At 41.5% G+C, this 15,402-nt stretch overlaps 1 long non-coding RNA gene across 1 annotated transcript in view; it reads right to left on the bottom strand.

The window, feature by feature from the left end:
- LOC109310676 overlaps positions 1-15,402 on the bottom strand; it is a 59,790-nt gene that overhangs the window by 22,554 nt on the left and 21,834 nt on the right. The window contains exon 2 of the long non-coding RNA XR_002101293.1: positions 11,501-11,504. This is a non-coding gene — a long non-coding RNA (uncharacterized LOC109310676). The remainder of the gene's footprint in view (positions 1-11,500; positions 11,505-15,402) is intronic.

Here is a 15,402-nt window from a genome sequence, read left to right as displayed (position 1 = left end):
TACTGCACCATAATTATGGCCTGGTAAGTTTAGTACCAGGTACTAACATAATGTGCCATAATCAACACTACTGCGCATTAGCACAAACTTTTTTTGTGACATTAATGTGCAATAGGCTAAATCTACTAAGCATTAGCACGGGTTTTGCCCATCGCATTAATGCGCAGTAGAATTAGTCTACTGCATTCGAACAGCTTTATGTAGACGTACCCAGAGTGTGATAGCCACTCTGATAGTAAAGAACCAAGGACTTCCTGGACCAAGAGTTTATGACTATCATGGAAGTTCATAAAAATTATGTATATTCATGAGGCGGGGCAATCAGACCTCTATGAAGTGGGAGAATCAGACCTCTATGGGTATTCTGCTGGAAAGTAAATAACAATAATAATAAATGAGTTCTGCTTTACCTAAAACTTGGTTATCTTTTAGGGGCTAGAGACCATAATTCTGCTTCTTATAGCACTTTGGAACCTCTGAGCAGCCACTGTTGACTTCCAACTAGTTTTTAAAGACTCTGTTTGCATTTTGTGTTTAATTAATTTTATTTTATCATTTTTATTGTAAAGCTGAATAATTCAACTGACCTTGAGGAACGCTTATCTAATTCAAGCCCATGTAGAAACAAATAAAGGGACCAATATTCTATCCCTGAACTTACAAAAAAAGAGATAATAGGAGAGAGGTGTTCTCAACTGGATAGTTTTCTAATATTACTAAACACAGCAGAGACAGAGGAGGAGTATCAAAATAATATCATGCCTCTGTTGTTGAGATTAACTTGGTTGATGTTCTCCAGAACCTGGAAAGTCTAGGAGTAATGGGACGTGCAGCAGTAGCCGTGACTATTAGCTTCAAATTTAGTGGTTTCACCTTTTCCCATTATGCTTGAGTCCTGACATATCTTGCATCTACTGTAGGAGCTAAAAGGATTGTTTGTTTTTTCAGCTGACTTTTTGGAGCTGGGCAAACCTGTGAGATGCACCATAAATGGCATAAAAAAGCAAGGTTTATGAACTGCAAAGAAGTAAGGAAGTTTTCCAGGAAACTATGCAAAACCCCCATTTTGACAGTCTACCTGAAAAATAAATACTAGTAATGCCTTCGAAAAATTACTTACTGTTTTGCTCTCCCCCCACCATGTTTAAAATAAAAACATATGAAGATACTGCAGAATACTGTGATTGGCCTTGCAAGACAAAGGAGAAATAAACCTCTAATGTTTCTTTCCATTTTTCGAATAATTTCTTCAGGACATATTCAGAAGATGAAAAAAAAGGTTGCACATCTACAATATAATATGTTAGGAAGAACTAGTATGCAATTGCAGTGGCTTTTACCAGTTTTTTTTCCCCTCATATCCCTGGTTCAGCTCTGTTCTGGGGTCTCATCCAGAGTTCATTGTAATCCATGTGAATCTTTCCACTGAATTCAAAAGTGCTTTGGATCTCCATACCCACTACACATCAGCAAATGGCTAGAACTGGCAAAAGTTTTGAAAATGTTTTGGCTTGGGGATTTTTCAGTGAGGGCACAGGGAAAAATTCACTATGTCCTGACCTTTGAATATATTTTAAAGTGTTTTCTCACCTCATTGTGATCCTCTGCCCTCTCCCTCGATTTTTCTTTCCCTTTCCCTACATTTTTATACTGTACATTTGGCGAAAGGGTAGAGAGAATGTGGGAAGGGAACAAACTCCTCAACTTGAATACACTGGCCCCAACATGTTGGGTTTTGAAAGCTGTATTATTTTTTCTGGTGTTGGGCAAGGATTTTGGGGGTGATTATCTTCTATTGGACCAACTGCCTGGTTGGGATAGGTTTAGATAAGCTTTCAACTGCAAGGCATTCTTTGTCTTTGATGGGACAGGGGTTAAATTGAATAATTAGAATTAAAAAAAAGACTATTTTTCATTAAAGGAAACAGGTTGAATACAAAAAATACTGAGAGATTCTAGTTGTTGTCACAGAGAGGTGTTTCATGGCTCATGTGAATGAATCAACACATTGGTCAGTTTGTTGACTGATGGCAAGGAGCTGGTGGCTCTGGTCCGCCTCTCAACAGACGTGTGTCCTAGCACATAAACTAGCATGATCGTTGGCTTAAATCTGCTCCCCTGTTGACGAGCAGAGCGTAGAAATGGCATGACTCTCTCCCTTCTGAACATGATGCTCCCAGAGCAAAATGCAGGGAGGATAAAATCATTGTTGCTGATGTATAATAGTTGAAATTCTCACGAATGAATTTGCAGACATGGCTGATGAAGGCCGCATTAAAAATGTACATTGTGCAGTTTTCCAATGAAGTGTTACCTCCCTCCATGGGTTTTTTTTTTCCTTCCAGTCCTTATCTGAAGAAAGACAAAATCTGTGTGTCTTGTCTAGTTTGTAACAAAGGAAAACTGTGGTTATCCCATGCTGGTAAGGTAGCTTTGCAGGTTATAAGTGGCCGCACTGACAAACTTTTCCGTGATCACATTATTTGCTCCTGTTCTTTCATTCTGGGTGGGCAGCACTGCTTTTCCTCCCGTCCACTGGAATAAAAAGCAGGATGAGTCTCCCTACGGTTTTTGGATTAACTGCACACATCTGGGTTTCATATCAAAAGAAATAAATATCAGACCTAATTAATCCTCTGTGGCTGCTGGGTAGCGACTCCTGAACAACGCGGTTCCTAATTACGGCTTCATCCAGGCATGGTGATAGAATAAACTGCAGCCTTGCTCTTGATTTAATGCAATACATAGCATGTGAATTGGAAAGAAAGAAAAGGATTGGTTTGAATCTCAGGGTCAAAGTCCCTGGACTACACTGATTTATGCCAGCTGAATGTCTGGCCCATCTGCAGCTATTTCAGGGGGAGGGAGGAAAAAACACACATATATTATATATATATAAGTACAGCGCTAATTTAGCTCTTGCCTCATGCATAGCAGAATGTCCTAATAGCACCACCTAATGCTCTGGAAATCCACGGCTACTTATAATACACCTCTGCCTTCCTGCAAGCTGTTGAAATGCAGAGAGTGTGATTATTTAAATGAAAGAAAAAATATTCATGCGAGTCTCTCTCCCTTCAAGTAATGCAAACTCACTGATTTATTAGTCTCTTATAAAGGATTATTTATAACTGATAACACATGTAATGATTTTACCAGAAGATAAAGCTCCACTGTTTCAGACAAAGGAGTATCTAGACAGCAGTATTCTGATTAGTTTTACATCTTTTCTAATTCACCTAATTTAAAGATGGACTTGGGGGATTTAGCTGAACAGCAATAAAACATGTCGGGAATGGGGGCTGTTCTACATTTTTTTTTTTTTTTTAATAGCTCCAAAGCTATTTTTGTAATGCTCTGGATTGCAAACATGTGAGAGAAGTCAGTGCAAATGAAAGTAAAAGGACAGTTAACACTGGCCTCAGCACAGACGGGCTCTATGCAAACTTCCCTTCTTTGCCAATACACCTCAGACCCGGCTGGCAGTAACCTCTCTTTTTTTTTCCCTAGTCCTGGACTTGTGCTGATCAAAGGCTGCCAACTGTACCAAATTATGCAGTTAATTTTTTTGCAATGAGGCCTAATGAGACCACCAAACTTATTTGCACTACCTCACCAGAGCCAGGATTGTTGTTACAGTCCCCAGGGCCGCGAATGTACTGCATTAAGCCACTGTGTCACCAGCTTCCTCCTACCATGACATCTGAAGGCATATCCAGGCATCCAGGCTTGTTGTGCTAGGCAGCTGCATGTTTACATAGCTATCTGTGTTTTACAGGATATTATTTTTCCAGGGGAGAACATTTCAAATGTTTTCAATGAAGGGATTTTTTTCTTCTTTTTTTTTTTTTTCCATAGGTACCATTTAAAAAAAAGCAAGGGAACAAAATCCAACCGCAAAAATCTATGTTAAAGTACCAAAAGCAAGAAAAACACTGAATTTAAGGGTTGCAACGACATCCTATTCTTTTCTGTAAGCATTGCAAAGACCTACACGTAGTCAGAAGCCTGATCCTGCAGAAACCGTGGCTGCAACTCCTGCATGTTGGAGTTAATCTCACTCTCATTTGCACAGGGTAAAAGGTACAATTTCCCATCTCAAGACAAAGCTCTATCACAGTGGCTTTCAACCTGTGGTCTGCAGACCCCTGGGGGTCCACAGATTATGTCTAAGGGGTCTGCGAAAGATAACTGTGATCAATCAAAAGTATATGAATACCCCCACCTAAATTCAAAAAGGTCCACACCTCCCTTTGAAATTTCCAAAGCAGTGTGCATTTCCATTCAAAATGTTTTTGGGGTCCACAAATGAAAAAGGGTTGGCAGCCACTGCTCTATCAAATAATCATGTGATAATTGTAATAATGAGTATGTGTAGACCAATAGCTCTTAACACTTCCAAAGTGTTTGATAAATATTATGCTCAGATTCATAGCCAGAAGGAACTATTAGATCATCCTGGCTTGATCTTCTGTATGCACAGGCCATAGGATTTCATTCAACCCGCCCTTCAAAGGAGCCTCTAACTTGTCTTTGACCCTATCACCTGTCCCAGAAAGGCCTCCAGCCCTGATGAGAAGGAGTCAAGAGGTAGAGAATCCACCACTTACTTCCATTAGTAATTCATTCATTTGGTTAACCACCTGCAGTGTGAAAAATCATGCTCTGGATTGATCGCTTGTATTTAGCACATCTCCACCTACCATCCTATCGGGCAGCACCCCAGGTTGTGTAGAGACAGTGATTGTGGTTAAATCCTTGGCTGGCACTTAGTCCAGCTGCAGCCGGTGTCTGACGGTGTCTGATCTTGTGCACCATGAATGCACCACTTGATCTAAGTCCCTACAGCTTACTGTGTTCCTGGCCTGAACTGGCAAAATGAGATCATATTCTTTTTACTCGCCCCTAGGCAACCGTTCCAGAATTGGAAAGTCTGATCTTAATTTATTCACCTAGGACAGTTTGCAAAATGGGACAAGTTTTCCTAATGGCCCCGGCGGTGGGGCTCTGGAGCTCGTATTGAAACTAATTGGCTAGTGCGACTCATTCATTGGCTCTGTCTGCAAACATCTCAGCCACATGTCACTGGCCCTATGTTGCTAAAAGTCTCCTTTCTCTTAATGGGTAAAGTGCTAGGAGCTGCACGCTACCAGACCAGAACTGGAACTGGTTTTTGGAACTGTAGGATCTGATTTTCCTATTAGTTGTGAGCTGCCAGATGAGGCTGCAGTGCGACAAATGCAGGGTCTTAGGTGCTACATCATATAGTAAAATTTCTGTAGGAGACCAGGATAATAAGCATGGATGGATGGGCAAGGTCCTTGATGGTGGTAAAAATAACTCTTGCCCTAAGGAATATAAGAACTGGGAAAGACTAGCTGCGTCCTTGACTCCTACCCTCTCCTGTTACAATCATATAATCCCATCCTTAAATATACCAAGCTCTATTTTACAATCAATTTGAGATTTTGCCTCCACTGCTTCTAATAGCAGGCAGTTTCAGAGCCTCAGTCCTCTGATGCTGTGAAATGTTCTTCAAATTTCCAGCCTAAACACATTCAGGCTCAATTTATATCCATTTTTTTTTTCCATGCCAGCATTGTCCTTCTGATGTCATATCATCTCTCAGCCTGGGTTTTGCTAAGCTAAACATGTTAAACTGTTTCCATCATCTGAGTCACTTTTACAATCTGCATTTAGAATAGTGGAAAAATAATATTTAACTGTTGATTGGTTTGAACTTGTCCAAGATTAGAACTGACGGCAAATTGTTGTCGTACAATTATTCATTAGGGGGTGATGTAACATGCCTGGTAGTTTCAACCATTATTTTCATGCAGACCTTTACATTTGTTAATCTGATCCCGAGAAGAGAAGTATTATAACCTTTTAGGAAGTCCTCTACAGACGTTGTCATTACTGCCTTTAAAAGAAAAGCTCCCAACAAACACAACCTGAGCTACGTAGATCATTGTCCTCATCATAAAAAAGGATTTGTGTGTCGAGTCGTACCTTCAGTACAAAATCCGAAGCCTGAACCTCACCTCACGGGCAATGAGAAAGCCTACTGGACCTGATCCATATGCATCACCCACATTCAACCATTGCTAAAGCTGATTTGGTTTAAAAAAACAAAACAAATGCAATTAAAGATTTTTTTTTTTTAATTTTATTTTTTGTTTTTTTGTTTTTGTAAAAGTCTCGCAGGTCTAACCAAAGATAGCATCTCTACTACAAGTCCTGTTATAAAAGGAGAAATTTCAGATCCGGTGAGTCCAAGCATTTACCCCACTGCTTGTGTGATCACCTTATCTTCCAGAATATAAAGAGGTGTCGCATACGGCCGAACGATTCTTGACACTTGCACATTTTGTAACCGCTTCCTTACTTGAAACAAAAGCCACCATGAAAGAAGCAGTTGTTGCAGAAAAAGGCCATTACCAGGAAGCCCATAAAAAGCTGCTAATTTTCCTCTATCAGGCCTTCTCAGCTGATAAAGCCCTTATTAGACCCTTAAGTCAAGCTTTGTTTACCATGATATCTCAAAGTGCTCACTTATCTGCTCCTGCTCTTTATATCTGACCAAGGCATTTTCCCCCCCTCCCTCTCCCCTTCCACTTTTTTCCTTTCACTTTATTAAACAGCATCCGCTCAGATACTGAGACAGGAGATTTAGACAAATCTCTTCTCTCCTTGAGGTGCAGCAAGAAGCACGCGAGTCTTACTGCCTCACCAAAAATGTTCACTATTCCTTGCAAATGCGCTTATCGCCAAACTGGTTTCTAATGGAAAGGCAATGAAACCCAAGTTTTCTAGCAGGGCTTTTCTCTAAATGCCACAATAATGGGACATGTATAGTTTAGCCTTAAGGGACCATTCAGGTACCCACTGAAGCATATCACGAAATAGTCTACCCTCATTTCACACACACAGCTCCCAACAACATCCATATGACTTTTATATGAGATTATGGGTAACATATGCTCCTGAAATACCATCAGGCACAATCTTCCCTTCAGTAAATAGCTGCTACTGAAGTAGACAGCTGCAACCATGTATACTGAAGGCAAAAAAAAAAAAAAAGGTCCAGAAATACTGATTTAAAGAGTATAACCAGGCGTCTCGGTCTGAAGTCCTGACTTAGTCTAGGCCAAATTCTGCTCCCCAGATTTATGCCGCTGGGAAAGCAGGATGTGACCTGGGGTGATGGGGTGGGACGAAGAATTGAGTAAAAACCGCATTAGGCCTTCAGGATCTGGTACTGGTTTCCCACAAGTCAGCCAGAATATTTGTGAACGACTCGTTGTACATTTCTATTCGCTTTGAAACACCAATAGACAAAAAATGAGTGAAAAACACTCCTACTTTAACTGCAATTTCTGTACGCATTCACTTACCCTGTTTTCTCCAGCCCAGTGTGCTACAGCTGCTAGTTTCCCACTGATTGAGGATGATCTCTTTAAATTATTGTATCTCATACTGTAAAGGAAAAGACACTCAGACCAAAATGTTTCCTTATCTGTAGTGGTGCGGAGCCATCAATGTTAAATGCACCCTGCCAGGTCACCAGGTCTCTTTAAAAGCTCTTCTGGACAGTCTGAAGTCACTCCTACTTTCATCCTTTCAGGAAACTGCAGGAGACAATGAGCCTCAGTATTCTGAAAGCATATTGACAACAAAATTATACCACCACCTTTTCTAGAAAGGAAGAGACTTTATTCTATTGCCAACGCTCTCACGTTGAGACACTAAGCAGCACTTTGATCCATCGATTGCAGCTCGGCGTTAATACAGGTTGAAATGCCATGACATCAGTCCTGACAAGCGTGCTCACACGATGGGAGCGCTCCATCAACTGCCTGCCCGTTGCAAAGAAGCTGTGCTTTGACGAGCAACGTGTAACGAACCGAATTCGCACCAATGACTTGAGCTCCATGCGCCCTGGTGAAGCATTTTCACCCGACGTGCTGCCACTTGCTATGTAAATAGGAAATCTCTTCTATTCTGTCGGTGTAGTTAAAATACCACCACAGCCACAGTGTTTGAGCACCTAGATTCATTTCATTATCCAGGCAGAGAGACAATGCATGATTTGATATTCTTTACATTTAAAAAGCACGGGAAATGGTATGACGTCTAGCACCTTCACAGTTTCAGATATATTCCAGAGACACCACCTCCTCATCCCAACATTTTGAGATTGTTGGCAAAGAAAAAAGGCAATAAATCTGCTTTCACTTTATAGGCGGTAGCCAATGATAGATAGCACAAGGGCTGGACTCGGCGACAGAGGCCCGTCCGCCTCTGACAACCACAATCTCACCAATATCGGTGTACCGACTTCCAATCAATGGTAATTTTGCAAAGCTTTTTAGATGGTTTATTACCGGACCTGATCTGATTAAGAGTGTATTGCTAGATTTTTCCTTTCTTGCATTTCATATTTGACATACACATTCTGCTGTTGGTAGAAGTAGTTTCTTCTTGTCAGGGGGAGAAATGCAGGTATCTGTTTTCTGATTAGTAAGTACCACCATGATAAATCTGTAACGGTGGTTATTACCCTACTGCTACACAGAAAAAAGATTATGACTCAAGAATAAAAATGTACTTATGCCTTAACTTAGTCCTATGAGTATTGTGGGGGTTTTTTTTCCAAATGATAAGGACCAAATATGACCTTTCATTCCTATCCAGGAGAACTTTTACAATCTTTTCTCCAATGCCTGATGAAGGGTGTTTGTGCCCAAAAGCTTGCAATGAAATAATTTTTTTTTGTAAAAGTCTTGTTGGTCCAATAAAAGATATCTCTACTATGAGTCCTGATTGCCAAGGACCTATTTCAGCACTTCTTTTTAATTTCTCCCTATCAAGTATCTTCTACATCCTCTCGTTGACAGGATGGCTATTTGTGTAGGATGAGGAACTGAAAACAAATTTAGAGTTAATAGTCTCATATCCGATTATTTCCCCAGAATTTTATTTGGGGTTATTTACTAGGCTCGGTTCACCAGTTCTTTCTCCCACCTTTGTGTCGTTCCTCTATGAAACATTTCACAAGTAACCAAGATTGAAAGGACAAAAGTGCTAAGGTGCTTTTACTATCAAGTGTTTTCATACAATAAAGGGTATGGCTTAAATAAAAAAAAAGTTGCTAGTGAACGGAAATGCTCATCAGAGACTGCATGTCTCAGTACTACTTAGATAGCCCAGAAAACCATCTGATAAAGCCTTTATTTAAATTTAAAAATAAGTTTTTAGTTAAAAAGGTCTTTAAACTTCCATCAAAGGAATTACAGGCTCCCATGTGAAATAAACAATTGCTCTATACTTGGGATGGGTTCTTATTTTATTTGTTCAGTGTTTATTGCCGAGGTGTTATCATTAATATTGTAATGAATTTGTCTTTTGGGTTTGCATGTTAATGCTAACAAGGCTGAGGTCAACACCCAAGACAGCTGGCTGTTTGCTATTCGACACCGCCGACAAGGGGCAGATGTGGGGACGCGAGGTTGGTTCCCTGCCGCTGCACCTTTGGAACGGGTTTGATGGCAACAAACCTGCTTGAGTTTGCCAGCAGACTTGAGTGTTAGTACAATTTCATCCTGCTCATTCAGCTAGCAAATATGCAGTTAAGGTGGGACTGGGTTGCTGTGCTGAATGCCTGATTGTGATTTACTTCTCCAGAAAGAAACTTATGATTCCTTTGCCGATGGAAATTATGTGAGTAATTGTTATCCTTTACCACGTACTTGATAAGCTAAGATTTATGCTACGATACTTGATTATTTCAGCAAGGCCTTGGATACACTGACAAAACTACGGGACTCCTCAAAACCCCACTAACTTTCTTGCCCGTGTAAATGAGTTTCCAGGATTAATTCAAGAAAGACAAAGAGAAAAAAACAACAACGAGACAACCAAGCAAACCCCACAATCAGTAGACATGTACTTGTTTGTATCTAACTGGGCACGTCTACACATTAGCTTATTTAATTGCGTATTAAAGCATCGCTAAAAAAGACCCGTGCTATTTAGTTAACGTGCATTAAAATAGGCTAATGTGCATTAAGCAACACTTAAAAACTGTGGCCATTTTTACATGTGCTCTGGGACGTGGTGCTGGGTGTTTTAATTAATGAGCCACACTAATTAAAGTACCTGAGCGTCACATGGATCAGCGTCCCCACCCTGAAAAAAGGTGGCAGGGTGCTTTAAACTAAAGCTCATCAAACATGTTTTAGTTTAAAGCACCCAGCCACCATTTTTTCAGCATAGGGATGCTGAAACACATGACATGGAAAGCTGCCAGAGCACTTTTATTTCTGTGCTCGAGCAAACTTGATTAATCGAGTCTGCTCCAACATTTAAAAAATGTGGGCATTTTTAAGTGCCCCTGCAAGCATCGGCTGAGGGATGCTGGAAACCACAGTGAGAAGCAATGATGTCAAGACAGACAAGGGGCTGGGGGTAGATGCGATCTCTTTTATTAGACCAACTAAATAGAAGATGTCTAATAAGATATCACATCTACCCCCAGGCCCTTGTCTGCCTGTGTGTATGTGTGTGATTTGTGTAACCGTGTTGCTGTCGCCACCTCTTTTCTGACTGGCCCCAACTTCTTGCATGGATGTTGGAAACCCACTGACTTCAGTCAATGAATTTGGCCTCATGCATTGCAGATGTTGTCAATATGAAAAAAAAAAGATCAAACGAATGAAAAATATAACAGGCCAATTCTGGCCCCAATAAAGTAAATGGCAAAACACCTGTTTGCTTCAGTGAGACCAGAATTTGACTGAATGTGTGCAGAGAAAGATAGAAAAAAATCTGCTCCTAGTATTTTGTCTGTGGCAGAACTCATCAGCTTTACTAAGATCCAGAAGCAGAAATATCATTCAGGGCTACAGTTTAGAAAGGCCAGAAGTTTGTCTGAAGTTTTCCTTGCACTTCGTATTTTCCTTGCAGTTAGTTAAAACTTTACACGCTGGTTTGCATTCAGCTCCAGGCAGATTTTTGTTAAAAAGCCGAAACCTAATTTTTTGTTTAACAATTTTTACTTTGAAGCCAGCATCAAATTAGTGTGCCTTCCACTAGCAGACCCTGGTAATTTGGTAAGCAGGAGAGGCTCTCACATACTCAGGATATTCAATATATTTTGTTATATTCTGTACAAAAAACCCAGTCAGAAAATACTGATTTATGATATTCCTCAGGTTTCCTGTTACTTTAAACCACTAACGTGCTACGGCCCACCCTTCATTGGCAGCCAACACATCTGGTCCAGAGCAGTTCCTTGCCATATCTCCAAACTCCATACTTATAATCTATTCATAATTGAAAAGAAATGGTCAATTTATGAAGGCAGAAAAAAAGGAAAAAAAAAACACTGAAGAATAACTAGACTTTCTAAAACCTATACTGGCTATTTTCTAAAGTAGATGCCCTCGTCCAGTAGTTTTTGACGTGGGGTATGTGTACCTCTGGCGGCACATGGTACTTTGCTGAGGGGAATACATGGCTTAATTTTAATAATGGCATTGCAGCTCCTGATTGGTCAACACACGGTGAGTAATGGCATTGCTACGTGCTGAGGTTGATGTGTGCATCAGATATGAGCAGCAATATTTTGCCAGTAATGGGGTATGCAGCCAAAAAGGTTTGAAAACCACTACTCTAGGTCAAAGAAAAAATAATTCATGGAAGTGTTGATGGCCTGTGTTATAGGAGTTCAGACTAGATCAGGGATTCCTCTGTTTCTCCTGTTTTATTTCTATTTTGCCTTTCATTTGCACACACCTGAAACACTCCCTGGTCACATAGCTGAACAGGTCTCTTAAAATTCTGCTTTTGACTTTACAGTGGGTGTGTCTACACATGCATTAACATGCTTTAGTTAATGTGCATTAAATCAAGTACCTCCATTGCAAGGTACTAGGAAAATGCACAGTAGCCTTTCTTATTGGACATTAACTGAAGAGCATGGGGCTCCTGTAGATGTGCGGGGAGCCTGCTCCAATGCACTGGAAATCCAGCATGTTGGAGCAGACTCGATTAATCAAGTCTGCTCAAGCACAGAAATAGAAGTGCTCTCACAGCTTGCCATTCCCCACATTTTCACTGGGGTGCCTTGCGCAGCATTTTATCCATTGCAAGATCAGAACTGGCTTTGCTTTTTCCACTCAGTTCTATTAAATGGTGTTATGTATGTACATCTCAACACTGTGCCAGCAAAACAGTGCAATTTTGATTTCGCAAGAATAACTCCAACTCTGATAGAGTCAAGTGACGACCCCTCATTTGCCACCAGTTGAGGATCAGGTTTCAAAAGTCATGAATAGTCAGGGGTTGCTTATGGGGGTTATGCCACATTTTTACAGTTCTATTGAAGGACCTAAAAACCAAGCAGGGGCATGCGGTTCTCTGCTGTCCTTTAACAGCTAAAGTAAATAAATACATGATATACAAAAAAACCCCCTTAAATCCTGTTTTTTTCCTTATAATCATTTAGATGGCTTTCATCGCTCTCGGGAAATATCGCTAAAGCAACATGTTGTGTCAGTGTCGCTATTTCGGGCCTAGGGTAGAAAGAGTCTTGATACGTGGATGTATTCTGGATGAGCAAAATGCACCCCTCCATAGAGAGCCAATGGCAGATGTCGGCACCAGTCAAGGCCCACATGAACCAAACCTTCCATGGCCTGGCTTTCCTCTTATTCACACAACTGTAAAATGTGATGCAACTCCATCAGTTATGATTGTATGAATGAATACAGACAATATTAGAAGTAGATCCACAAAGTATCCAGCTGTGCTGTTTGTTAATCTCTGATTTCCTTCTTCCCATGTATCTCCCCTTTTTCCTCCCTGCAGACAGTCCCCAGATATTATACAAACTTCTGGTCCACCTTCTGCATCATTCCCTAAGACTACAGGGACATCCAATATGTTAAATGCTATGCAGAGCTCCTACTTGAAATGCATCCACAAGCATTACTTCTGGGCCATATTTTTTTTACATTTTGGTTTTTGGCTGCGTTACAGGAAGCAAGAGTGGCGTGCAGCACACAGCACACAGCATTTCCCAGACTGTGTAGTTTGGCACCAGAAAATAATTTCTCTGGAGTTCAGAAACCATCAAGATGCTCTCTCTAAACTGCTCCACATTTAAGACGTGTAACACTAAAATGTCACTTTTGGATCCCTTCCTACAGACCAAAACACTGTGCCTTCGGTTTTCTGATTGGCAGAAAATTGATTGTTAAGCTCAGGGGACTTTCCATTACAGCTGTAAACTTTCAGAAGTACTCTGCTGCTGCAAAAACCATAGTGTGTGTGGTTTAAATTAACAATGCTCCCCCTTTATACCTCATCACCAGAATGAACAAGGTTCCTTCTGGAATACTAACCATCATCAGTTTGATTTCCACCCATCAGAAACAGGTTAAGTAGTTATTTGCTTTGGTTTTTACCTGTCACAGGAAGAGGACTGTATTCCAGATGTCACCAAGAGGATGATGAGATGATACAGATGCCTCTGCAGATGTTTGGATCTGATTCCTTTAATGTTTTGTGGAGGACGAGTATTTAATCTTTATTGCATACATGGTGGACTAGATCACAGCCCCAGTCTGTCGCTAGAAACTGGGACGCAGCTGTCTGGGGAGATCTCTGGCAGAGCAGACTTAATAGATTTACGTGATTTTCTTAGCTTGACGTAACTTTAGCATGGTGATGTGGGCCAAATCCTAACCTTATCCAGTACTCTGGCAAGCCAAGCTCCATTTCACGTCAGTACGTGTTGTCTGAATAAGAGATCAGTAGAAACCGAGTAGTGCCTCCCGATCTGGGCCTGGTGATGGTCTGTCACAAAACCTCACTTGATTATTTAAAAAAAAAAAAATACAAATGGGGCCGAGCCTTGGCTTTTCTCAAACAAATCTGAGACACTGGAACATAAAAGCCTGTGTCTTCTGATGCTCAGTCCTACTTCACTGTGCAAATACTTTGCACAGGACTTGTGGCTCATGGAGGACTGCCCTAAAATACCTCTCTCTCTTAGATGGGTGGGAGGAGCTGGTTCTGAGCCAACTCCTATTGAATTCATTTCTATAAATTCATCAGGCGGTATATTGTGAGCAAATAGAGGACAAACAAGCATAGGTTTCACCTCAGTCCTGACCTGTACAGCATTGATTTTAAAGGGCCCTCAGTCTTTCCTGATTCACTTCCACCCTCGTCCCACAATCACAAGAAATGCCTACTTAGTTTTACCTAGAACAGGGAACAATCCCCCAAGAACACCGAAGAGCTGAAAAATAGGAGGAGATAACAGCTATCCAGCTGAAGAAAGATGGTTGGAAAATAGACCTACTCAGAGTGAAGCCTAGATGACTCTAAGCCTACGTGTACACTGCTTAGCTATCTATCCCAAGTGATAGCTCCTGTGTTAGCTCAGCTTGGGTATGAAGGTACCTGCTGAACATCCCTATCTGTACTACATTGAATCACCTGTGCCTGCATGTGGGGGACATATCCCACGATTCCATGTTCTAAGACATTCTAGGATTTTTTTTTTAGTCCAATTTTTTCAGTTGCAGGCCAAGTTGTCTGTCCTTTAGGGAGAATTGTGACGTTCCTAGCTTGTGGGAAGTCACTGGAGGACTATCAGAAAAGGACCTGGGGGTTACAGTGGACAATAAGGTGGATATGAGCCAACAGTATGTCCTTGTCGCCAAGAAGGCTAAGGGCATCCTGGGCTGCATTGGTAGGAGCGTTGCTGGCAGAGCAAGGGAAATTGGGGTTGCCAGAATCTGGAAAGGGCTTCCAAGGGAGGGGGTGCTCTCCCCTACCTTGGGGGACTTCAAGAGGAGACCGGACAAGCACCTGGCTGGGGTCGTCTGACCCCAGCGCTCTTTACTGCCCAGGGCAAGGGGTCAGACTTGGTGACCTACTGAGGTCCCTTCCTACCCTAACATCTATGAATCTATAAGTGATTCTTCCCCTCTATTCAACACCTGTGAGGCCACATCTGGAGTCCTGTGTCCAGTTTTGGGCCCCCCACTACAGGAAGGATGTGGACAAATTGGAGAGAGTCCAGCGGAGGGCAACAAAAATGTTTTGGGAGTTGGGGAACATGACTTAAGAGGAATAACCGAGGGAACTGGGCTTATTTAGTCTAGAGAAGAGAAGACTAAGAGGAAATTTAATAGCAGCCTTCAACTGCCTGAAGGGGGCTGCAAAGAGGATTCATAGATGCCAGGGTCGGAAGGGACCTCAATAGATCATCGAGTCCGACCCACTGCATAAGCAGGAAAGAGTGCTGGGCCTACAATACCCCAGCTAGATACACATCTAACCTTCGCTTGAAGACCCCCAGGGTAGGGGAGAGCACCACCTCCC

The sequence above is a fragment of the Crocodylus porosus genome, unplaced genomic scaffold, assembly GCF_001723895.1.
Source record: "Crocodylus porosus isolate Cpor-Errol unplaced genomic scaffold, CroPor_comp1, whole genome shotgun sequence".
NCBI lineage: Eukaryota > Metazoa > Chordata > Crocodylia > Crocodylidae > Crocodylus > Crocodylus porosus.
This window is presented reverse-complemented; position numbering and strand designations above follow the sequence as displayed.